Here is an 11,666-nt window from a genome sequence, read left to right as displayed (position 1 = left end):
CGTGCTTCCAACTCTCCTTTGCTGGTTTTGTCTGTATCTTCGCAGCACTCCCAAAAGAAAACCACAAGAAAACTCCCAAAAAATAATTTTTCCAAGAAACTCTCTGTGTTTTGGCCTCCCTTGTGTGTCTAACCAAGAAAAATCAATCCTTTTTTTTTTTTTTATGGTGCGGCCTTCTCTGCTGTCCCAGTGCACACTACCCCCCCCCCCTCCTCTCTTCTTGCACACGGCTCTCTCTACAAGGAAACCCTCCTCTTTGACTTTTCCATTCCTTTCCTTTTGTCCTTTCTTTCTTTGCTTTTCTTTCCTTTCTTTTTTTCTTTCCATTCTTTTGTCTTTCCTTTCTATGTACCTAGCACCTCACCCTTCTGAGATGACTCGGCTGCATGGCTGGGTCACATCTCATTTTTTTTTTTTCTTTTTTTTCAAAGGTACACGAACTGCCCTCCTCTTTCAAGCCCACTTTCGACCCTCTTATAGCATTTAACTCTCAAAGTTTAAAACACAAAATATGTAGAACTCTTTTTCATATTTTTCCAGAATTTTGAATCGTCTCGATCGGAGCTCGGATGAGAAATTTATGCCAAGATTACAAAGAATTGTTGAAATAATCCATAAAACGGCGTATGCTAACTTCACGTCTGATTTCTATCTTGATGCATCCATTATTTTGCAAAATGAAAAACATGAAAATTGTAGAAAATTTTCTTATCTTTCTATGGCATCCTGAATAATCTGAATCGGAGGTTGGATGAGAGAGTTACGCACAGATTAAAAAGTGTCGCCGATTTTTGGCTTCCGATAGTTGCCCTACAAGAAAAAATACCAAAATTTCATAAATTACTTAATAAAATTCAAATATTATAAATAGAACATAATGTTAAAATATTGAGAGTAATTATGCATTTAAATACAAAATAAGATTCCCAATGCATGAATTAAAGCACTTAATTAAGCAATTTAAGCGCGTAATCACACCCCCCAACTAAAGTTTTGCTAGTCCCTAGCAAATAACGTGAATGCAATTCAGGGTGGTGTCATACCAATTTCAATGAATGAATACACAGGCAACACAACCATATCCTTTCACATACAGGAATATCACCAAATTACACACAAACTCATTCATACCCAATTCACGCAACTCTGAAGTAAGTCATTCATGCAAATTTCATCATTATATAGCCATTAAGAACAATAAACTCACGTAAAATTAACCAGCGAGCACAATTCACAGTTAATGTAGCCATATAAATTCAAGTATAAATAGGTGAAATCTTGAAGCACGTGTAATGTGTGTGATTCGTTACACCCAGGATATCCGTGGACACCTAAAGAACTGTCGCTTTGACTCGGCCTAACTGGTATACCCTCAAAAACACTCAAAAAGGATGGGTTCACTCATCGTATGTGAGGAGGAGTGTCATGATCAAACATCCCACATACTGCAAGGAACAAACGCTAAATGTATGGAGTGGACTAGTCTGAAAAGGATCAAGCCTATTTAGGAGGTGTTGGGTCCTTCACCCTAGCATCTTCTCACCTACTCACCATGTCCAACCGAGACCACCGTAGATCAACTTATTCACAAACTAGGCATGAATACATATGAGGCATTATGCGGGTGAAGAGTCTTCATATGTGGATAACATGCGTCTTGTCCTTGACTTTTGTTGTAGTTGTGTGGAGCAGGTATTAATCTTTCACCTCTTCTAGGGTATTTCTATTTCTCTTTTTCTTTCTTCTGCTCATTTTTTAATTTCTTTCTTTTCATGGTCAATTAGGACAATCATAACACTTCTTTTATTGTTTTCATACCACCCATGTGCATTAAGCTCGAATAAGAGTCCATGAAATAAGTCTATTTCTAGGGGTGGTTTGGCCTTCACATCTTGAGTAGGCTACAAGACCTAAGTTTTTATCTCCCCACTAGATGTCACCTCTAGGCTAGCAATTCAAAAACCAAGACTAGTGTGCAAAGAGTATCCAGAAAAAAATAGGGAAAGTTGAGTTTCATGAACTTTAAGTTGACCTCAAAACTCAAAAGAGCAATAAATGGCTCAACAGTACCTCACAAGGTGTCAAAGTCTCCACGGGCGCTCTCTTAGTGTTCACAAGGAATCCTAAGTGCTACAAGTCATGTGAACGTGTATTTTTTTAGCCTCAAAAGATACCATGTAAATACAAAAGTTTATATAGCCAGATTAACACAATTGCACTACCAATCAACTTTCAATGAGTTACGATTTCTAGTTTAGCCATATAAATAGAAACTACACATAAATGACCCAGTGTGTACTCCTAGGTTATATGCAGGTATATGAAGGGCATAAGTAGCGTCACGCATGGCCTAATCATCCATATTCACACTTTTTTTTTTTCAATGTTATTCAAAAATGAGAAAGATTGAAGAAAAGAAAGAAACTTCCCTGACTTATTGGTGAATCCGTAGAGGAATTAAGTTTTTAGTTCTGTACTCGTGCCAAATAAACTTGCATCAAAAATCTAATTTATTCAAAAGTGCATAGATAAATTAATAAAGTAATAAAGTAATAAAGATAAAAGAAATAAACAAAGGAAAAACTCCTTGGGTTGCCTCCTATAAGCGCTTGTTTTAACGTCTCTAGCCAGATGTTTCAGCCTTCATCAATGAGGATCTCCAAGAGGAATAAATGCACAGTTCCTCTCCATTTGTTCTCCAGAGTAGTGCTTCAATCTCTGACCATTCACTCTGAATATGTTCCCTGTCTTTTCCTTCAAGTCTATTGCTCCAAAAGGGAAAACTTTGTCAATTGTATAAGGACCTGTCCATCTTGACCTTAACTTACCTGGGAAGAGTTTTAATCGTGAGTTGAAGAGTAGAACCTATTGTCTTGGAGCAAACTCACACCTAAGAATCTGTTTTTCATGCGGCTTCTTCGTCTACTCTTTGTAGATTTTTGCATTTTCATACGCATTACCCGAGAATGCATAGCGAAGACGCTCAAGGAATTGTTTCAACTCTAGAGATATAGGTTGTTGCATCTTTCCTTTAGAGATTACAAAATCCGTCCTTGCTACCATAGGTTCTAGCCTCCCCACAGGCTGCTGTGTTGTAATCTGCTGCAAGGATCATTCTAGGTGATCAGCTTGTACATCTTTTTGAAAGACTTTTTCTACACCTTGCTGAAGGACATCTACCCGAAAGCAAGTGCTTGGATATTCTGGGAATCTCATGGCTTGGTAGATGTTGAATATGACCTCTTCCTTGTTTACTCTCAATGTGAGCTCACCCTTTTGAACATCAATTAACGCCCTTCTAATGGCCAAAAATGGTGGGCCAAGAATTAGTGGAACTTCTTGGTCTTCCTCCATATCTAACACCACAAAATCAGCAGGAAAAATAAATTTATCCACCTTTACCAATACGTCTTCTATGATTCCATGTGGATACTTGATGGATCGGTCTGCTAGTTGCAAAGAAATGGTTGTTTGTTTCATCTCTCCAAGTCCCAATTTCCTGCAAATAGAAAGTGGCATAAGATTAATGCTAGCTCCAAGATCACATAAAACTTTATCAAAAAATAAATTTCCTATAGTGCAAGGCAAAGTAAAACTCCCTGGATCTTTTAATTTTTGAGGCAATTTCTTTTGAAGAATAGCACTACACTCCTCAGTAAGCTTCACTGTTTCGAACTCCTCCAACCTTCTTTTCTTTGAAATGATGTCCTTTAGGAATTTGACATAGTTTGGCATTTGTTCCAAGGCATCTATAAGAGGAATATTTATGTGAATTTTCTTAAAAATATCCAAAAACTTAGAAAATTTATCATCTAATTTTTGTTTTTGAAAACGTTGAGGATAAGGAAGTGGAGTAGAGAGAATAGGAGGATTGTCAGGAAATGAAATTGTTGGTGATGTGTCAGTCTCTCTTGGTGTGTCATCCACCATCTCATCTTCTTCCACTTTATTCTTGCCTTGGCCATTATTTTTAGCTGTAGGTGTGAACATGGTTTCCTTTGCTGGTGATTTATCAATTTCTCTTCCACTCCTAAGTGTGATGACATTGCATTGTTCCTTAGGATTCACTTCTGTGTTGCTAGGAAAAGTTCCTCTCTGTTGGGTATTTATAGTCGTGGCCAGTTGCCCAATTTGTATTTCAAGGTTCTTCATAGTGGCTCCCATATTGTTGCAATGAGTCTCAATGTTGTCTAGCCGTGCATCTGTCTTTTTAAACCTTGCTTTTGTCTCCTCAACAAAAGATATCATGGCATCCTCAAGTGACATCTTCTTCTCACCTTGATGACTCTCAAATCCTGCAGGAGGTTGCAGCACATTCCTTGTATTTCCCTAAGACAAATTCTCATGATTTCGAAGCCCTGAATGGTAATATTGTGGCAAAGGATCACCACGATAATTGTAGTTCCGATTATTGATGTATTGAACCTGTTCTTGACTCGCTCCAATACTCGAATCTGTCCTACTTGTCGCTGCCACATATTCTGCACCTTGTGGTATCCTCTGGGTTGTCAAAGATGAAATCTGATGAGACAAAGAAGCAACTTGAGTTGAAAGTGCAGCAAACGGCTCCAATTCATGAATTCCAGAAACTTTCTTAACCATAGCTCTTTCAGTTGGCCATTGATAGTTATTTGAGGCCATTTCTTCCAAAAGAGTAGTAGCACCCTCAGGTATCTTTGACATCAAAGTTCCCCCATATGCGGCATCAACTAAAGTCCGCGTTTGCCTATTTAACCCATTATAGAACATATGAATTTGCAACCAATCCGGCAATCCATGTTGTGGGCAGCGTCGAATCAAATCTTTATACCTTTCCCATGCTTCATAGAGTGATTCAAAATCATGCTGCTTGAATTGACCAATCTCACTCCTGAATTGAGCTGTTTTGCAGGTGGAAAGAATTTAGCTAGAAATTTTTCTGCCATGTCCTACCAACTAGTAATACTCCAAGGTTGTAGCAACTGTAGCCAACCTCTTGCTTTGTCCCTCAAAGAGAAAGGGAATAATCTCAGTCTAATGGTGTCTTCAGTAACACCATTGATCTTCACAGTATCACAAATCTCCAAAAACATCGCCAGATGGATATTAGGATCATCAAGTGGCGATCCACTAAATTGGGCCTATTGCACCATGCTAATTAATGCGGGTTTGAGCTCAAAATTGTTGGCATTAATGGGCTGGCGTCTGATACCTGAATAATTGTCATTCACAACTGGTCACACATAATCCTTCAGGGCGCGTGGCTGTACATTATCTTGTCCATTCTCCATGGCTAATACCCTCTTTTTCCTTAGTGCTCTAAGCATTCTTTCAATCTCTGGATCAAAAGGAATAATGGCACATGTTCTAGCACTACGCATCCAACATAAAAAACACACCAAAAATACAAAAAAATAATAATAAAATAAAATAAAGAAAATAAATAAATAAAAATATAAAAAAAAATTCGAAATTAAAACCAAGATTACTTTGTATCGATATTGGCAAAAATAATAAAAACTCAATCCCCGGCAACGGCGCCAAAAACTTGACCGGTGCAAACTACAAGTGCACAATATCGTAGTTTTATAATATAATGATGTGTAGAGTATCGTCCTCAGGGATTGATGTCTTAATTTTATTAAGTACCGAAATTTTATTAACCTTGATTTTATTTAGAAAAATTAATAATTTTAGACTGCAAAATTTAAACAAAACTACTTTAAATAAACTATTCAAGAGAATTTAAAACTGGATACCGCGTGTCAAATTGATGATGGTGAAAACTTCTAGGAAACCGATTTCACCTAGTTTCTCACTATGGTTTACTCATTTAGCTAATTCAACTTCGTTTTCTATGTTTGTTAGCAAATCACCAATTTTTCCAAAAGCCTCTTTCGATAGTCAATCAGAACCTATTCTTGTTTATTATTTAACATAAGAGTATGCAAATTAATAACGCAAGAACGCAGTAAAACCCTCGATTTTTAATGCTACGTAAGTTCATACAAGTATTTCGATCTCTATATTTACCTACGCTGAATTATCCAAGATCTATCCTATAATGCCCCCTTTCGGTAGCAAATCACAAGACTAAAATCATTTAATTAATGGCCGGTTAATTAAAAGTATTAGGCACAGAATAACTCAAACAAACATTAATGAAAACTACTTCAGATTAGCATTAAAGAGCAAGCATAGTTCGAAACTGACTACATCGTTTTCCTAAAATTCAAAAAAATTTAGTTCATTCTGAAAATTAAATTCAACATAACAGATTTCACCATATTTTCTTTAATTTGGAGCGTACGGAAAAGATCAACACTCGCCGCACCGCCGTCGCGCGTCACAAACACCCCAAACACCACTGTTGTTCGCCACCTTCCGATTCTAAAAAGATATTATTTTTGCATGCTTCCAACTCTCCTTTGCTGGCTTTGTGTGTATCTTCGCAGCACCCCCAAAAGAAAACCACAAGAAAACTCCCAAAAAATAATTTTTCCAAGAAACTCTCTGTGTTTTGGCCTCCCTTGTGTGTCTAACCAAGAAAAATCAATCCTTTCTTCTTCTTTTTTTATGGTGCGGCCTTCTCTGCTGTCCCAGCGCACACTGGCCCCCCTCCTCTCTTCTTGCACACGGCTCTCTCCACAAGGAAACCCTCCTCTTTGACTTTTCCATTCCTTTCCTTTTGTCCTTTCTTTCTTTGCTTTTCTTTCCTTTCTTTTTTTCTTTCCATTCTTTTGTCTTTCCTTTCTATGTACCCAGCACCTCACCCTTCTGAGATGACCCGGCTGCATGGCTGGGTCACATCTCATTTTTTAATTTTTTTTCCTTTTTTTTCAAAGGTACATGAACTGCCCTCCTCTTTCAAGCCCACTTTCTACCCTCTTACAGCTCGTAACTCTCAAAGCTTAAAACATAAAAGATGTAGAACTCTTTTTTATATTTTCCCAAAATTTTGAATCGTCTTGATCGGAGCTGGGATGAGAAAGTTATGCCAAGATTACGAAGAATTGTCGAAATAATCCATAAAACGGCATATGCTAACTTCACGTCTGATTTCGATCTTGATGCATCCATTATTTCGCAAAATGCAAAACATGAAAATTGTAGACCATTTTCTTATCTTTCTATGGCATCTTGAATAATTTGAATCGGAGGTTGGATGAGAGAGTTACGCACAGATTAAAAAGTATTGTCGGTTTTTGGCTTCCGATAGTTGCCCTATAAGAAAAAATACCAAAATTTCATAAATTACTTAATAAAACTCAAATATTATAAATAGAACATAATGTTAAAATATTGAAAGTAATTAGGCATTTAAATACAAAATAGGATTCCCAATGCATGAATTAAAGCACTTAATTATGCAATTTAAGCGCGTAATCAGTAATGCAATATTGTTAGGATTTTCTTAATCTCTTGTATCCAATTCTCTGCAATAATTGGGTCAGCACTTCTTGTAAAAATTGGGGGATTCAACTAGGTGAACTGCTCTATGGTGCAGCCCTGGTCTACTAGCAGGCCAACCCTGCTCCCTGGAACTTCATGTTATCTCCTCCATAACCTGCTGAGCCATGCTACACAAGACTTGATATGAGTCATTGGCACCTAAGTAGAAAGCCCCCACATGGTTATTACCTCCAACATTCGCGTTATTATTTTCGGGGTTTATCTTGAAAATAGGATAGAAAAGGTCTTAGAATTTTAATATCATAATGTGACGGGTACTATTATCTAACTAAGAAACAATTTAACATTTTACATCTTCAATATAAGCATTAATACGCAACTCAGACACAAAACCATCAACAATTTTTCTGAGATCTTTGAAACTGTTGACGAAAAACTGAGATCCTAAGAGCCTGTTTTGAGGAAATTGTCGACGGTTTGCACTAGCCACACAAAACCATCTGTTGTTTGGCCCAAAAACCTTCACTAGCCCTTTTCTTAAGTATACACTTAACTATTTCTAGGACCAAACCTCTAATCCACAAAAATTTTGACCAATCTAACAAACTAACGTCTCAAATTCTAGTCTCTCCGCTCAGAAACAAAGATCATTAATGGTTTGCCGTAATTTTCCTAAAACCGTTGTCTCAAGAAAATCACAGAAGACCGTCAATTAATTCCTACTTCCAAGCTTCAAAACCAAAACCCAAGATTCTATTTACCTTCCAATAATGACTTGCTAGATTCCTAATCTACTTATTTTCTACCCTCATCAAGATCCATTCTTATACTCTGGTATTGCTATTCGTTGAAGTCTACGAAACCTAGCAACCTAGGCTCTAATACCAAACTTGTAACGACTCTGTAAATTCTACTATAAAAATACTCTGATACCATAATAATATCAAGAAAGTCAACTAGGACCCAAAGTTGGGTACCGGGGATACACCTGTCCACAAATACATCCTATTAATGAAGCGGAAAACATGACACACATAATCCCAACATACAATACCAGAGTTCTAAAGTCTCCATAAATATACATATCAACCCCCAAAAATCCATAAAATATCCTAATGGTTATACCAACATATCCCCAATTCCAAAACACATACCCTAAACTAACTAGGCTTCCTCTACCTCGGAGCTCGCTCAGCTTGGCTGTTTAGATTTCCTGAAATGTTTAAGATTCTTGGGGTGAGACACCTCTCAGTAAGAAGGAATAAATTATTGTCAGTGTGTGGCAACATGAGTTTTAATGCATCATAACACATTTATTTAATAATTAATTTAACTAAGAAATCATGAAAATTGTACTCATATATATATTTGCAATTATACATTTTTCTCAAAAATGCTTATGCTCAATAAGTTTCTCTATGTACAAAACATAACATGTTTGTTAATGTTGAATCATCATGTTTGTAATGAGGAACCAACCTGAGTGGACACTCTTATATTTCTGTCATGTAATAACCCCACATGACCGAGTTGTGCGCTTGAAGGCGGGACTTAACCATGGTTGGCCTACCAGGTTAAGTCAAACTATATGCGTCTGTACTACGATTGGCCCACAGCAGCTTGGTTTGGAGCCTAGAGCGGTCAACATCTCTCCGCAGGCCCAATTGACTTCCAATACTAACACTCTCCCCGAGTAGCGTGGTTGCACTAACTCATTCACTAGCAACGGTACCGTACTCTCATGTACATCACTAGTCCATCAGGGTTCTCATTTCCACATCTCAATATAAAAATTGTCATTTCTGTTATTTCATTTCCCGGTATAATACCGTCATCACATATCTCAGTATCAAAAATATCATATCTATATTTCGGTATAAAACTATCATCACATATTCTAATATAAAATCATATTTCATCATTTCACAATATTTTTCATATTTTCAATATTTCCCATAAACTAGTATAATTCACATTTCATCATAAAATATTCCCACATAATTATTGTACAATAACAAAACCATTTCTCATACGACACAAATTTTAAGTAATATTTCATAATATAATAAATGCCTAGAAAAAAAATATGATAATCCAAAACCATTATTTTCATATGTCTGATAAGTCAAAAATCATATACAATATTTTCATATTCTCATGCTTTAAATTTATCAGTGAATTTCCAAAAATTTTGACATAATTTATTTCCCTTACTTGTTTACTAAGAATGTGCTTGCAAGGACCCTAAACCGAAGTTTGCGGCGTTCGGAGCACAAAATCATGTAATCATATATTTTAGTTTAATTAGCTAAATCTCGGAATAATTACTAACCTAACATCCCTAGGCTCACACGCTCCTATTAACCTGTTAATTTCTAAAACAACAAATATAATTCATTTTTCATATCTTAACTTTGGAGTGGTGCCTAGGATCCCCAAACCACAAATCTGCTCTGATTAAAATGATGAGAATGGAAGTTAGGATCCCGTAATGGCGTCTAATCGTCAATTGAGTCTGAATTTGGGTGAGAAATGAAGGAGAGAGAGAGTGAGACGTAGCTTAGTGAGAGAGTGAGAGAGAGTTAAAAATTTTCTAAAGGAAAATATTTTAGAATCCTATTTATAACTATTCCAGCCAAAACCATCGACAATTTTCTTGAAACTGTCAACTGTTTAGTTTTTAAACAAACCAAATTTTACCGTTTCATACTTACTAGGCCTCAGTAACACAAAACCATCAACGATTTTCTCAGAGCTCACCAAATCGTCAACAGTTTGGTCCTACACCAAACTGATCTCCCCTTTTTCCATATTATTTTATTATTATTATTATCATTTTTCTGGGTCTTTACAATAGCAATGTACAATGACGGGGCTAGAGATGCAACACATCAACCATGCATGCAACTGCACAAAGAGAAGAGACAACCACATTCTTTTTTGTTCTATTCTTTCGTTGTGTGTGTGTGTGTGTAGAGACTCGAAGAAATTATAATGATTAAATAATAAAGAGGGAGACAAAAAAATTAAAAAGGGGATCACAACAGGTCCTCGTCGATGAACTTCCTTCGTGGCCTCGTCGACGAAGTGACGTGGCTCGTCGACGAGTGCCAGTGTATAAATAGCCTAAACTCAAATTTTTCTATAGAATTACGCGCAAAAACTCTCTCTCTCTCTTGTTCATCCCTTCCCCCTTCTCTCTAATATTTTGGGCCAGATACTTACCGGTTCGACAATCCGAGGACACCACGACACTCTTGGGGAAGTTCTCTTCAAGTCTACTGGAGTGGATCATTGGTAGGGGTGACTTGGATTTCATCCCAAATTCAGGATAAGGTTTTATGTTAAGTATTTGCCTTTCCTACAGTTATAGAAAATGTAGTACTCGAAGAGATACTGAAATTTTGTTCATGGAGATATTGTTTTCAGGGTGTTGAACGGGAAACCCTACGGGTGTAGGACAAGGCACTGTAGGGGCTTTTCAGTAGTCAGGTAAGGGAATAAACTAAAGCAGTAATTTTTCATGAAAATTATTATTTTTAATAGCAGATTTATGTTCATAAAGCATGTATTATATATGGGTATTATTGAGAAAATGTATATTTGAGAAAATACTATTGTTATACAGGAATGTATATTTTAATATGAAATGTCAAGAAATATGATTTCAGAACAGAATGTATGATTTTATTTAGCATTGTGTGGCATGAATATTATTTTACGCATATCGTATTATGTTAAGTCAATTTTACAGTTAAAGCATGCTTCAGTGATTTTCAGGAATAACAGGATAATGCAGTATATTATGATTTCAGAATGCATGATAAATAATACATTTACTCATATTAGTATGTATGCTATGTTTGGTGCAAGGTCGTGATTGATAGTTGGCGCAAAGTCGTGGATTATGCATGTTTTCGGTGTAAGGCCGCAATTATGAATATATTCGGCACAAGGCCGTATTTATTTATGTTATTACAGAAATCAGAAAATGCTATCAATATATTTACGTTAAACAGTATATTATCATGTACTATATGTTATAAGAACTCAGATGATAGTTCAAATCAATTTCAGTAGCATGATACCGTAGTTATACAGTTCAGTTCAGTTTAGACTTGTACTAACCGCCCCTGCTAGTAGAGGGGGTGGGAGAAGGATAGTCGATGTGGTTTTCAATGTAGAGTTGTAGACGCCCACCTTGCAATCCGGACCAAGGTGTAGTAGGTCCATCGTACTTACAGACATTTTTTACTCAACAGTGGTCGGCCAGC

The 11,666-nt window shown here is 36.6% G+C and overlaps 1 non-coding gene across 1 annotated transcript; it reads left to right on the top strand.

The window, feature by feature from the left end:
* The first annotated feature begins 4,771 nt into the window (after positions 1–4,771).
* Positions 4,772–4,877, top strand: LOC131161047 (small nucleolar RNA R71). Its single transcript, XR_009138209.1, has one exon. It is a non-coding gene; the product is annotated as a small nucleolar RNA R71 (small nucleolar RNA).
* Positions 4,878–11,666: the final 6,789 nt, after the last annotated feature.

The sequence above is a fragment of the Malania oleifera genome, chromosome 7 (assembly GCF_029873635.1).
Source record: "Malania oleifera isolate guangnan ecotype guangnan chromosome 7, ASM2987363v1, whole genome shotgun sequence".
Lineage (NCBI taxonomy): Eukaryota > Viridiplantae > Streptophyta > Magnoliopsida > Santalales > Ximeniaceae > Malania > Malania oleifera.
Note: the sequence above shows the minus strand (reverse complement) of the source record. Positions and strands in the feature narration are given on the sequence as shown.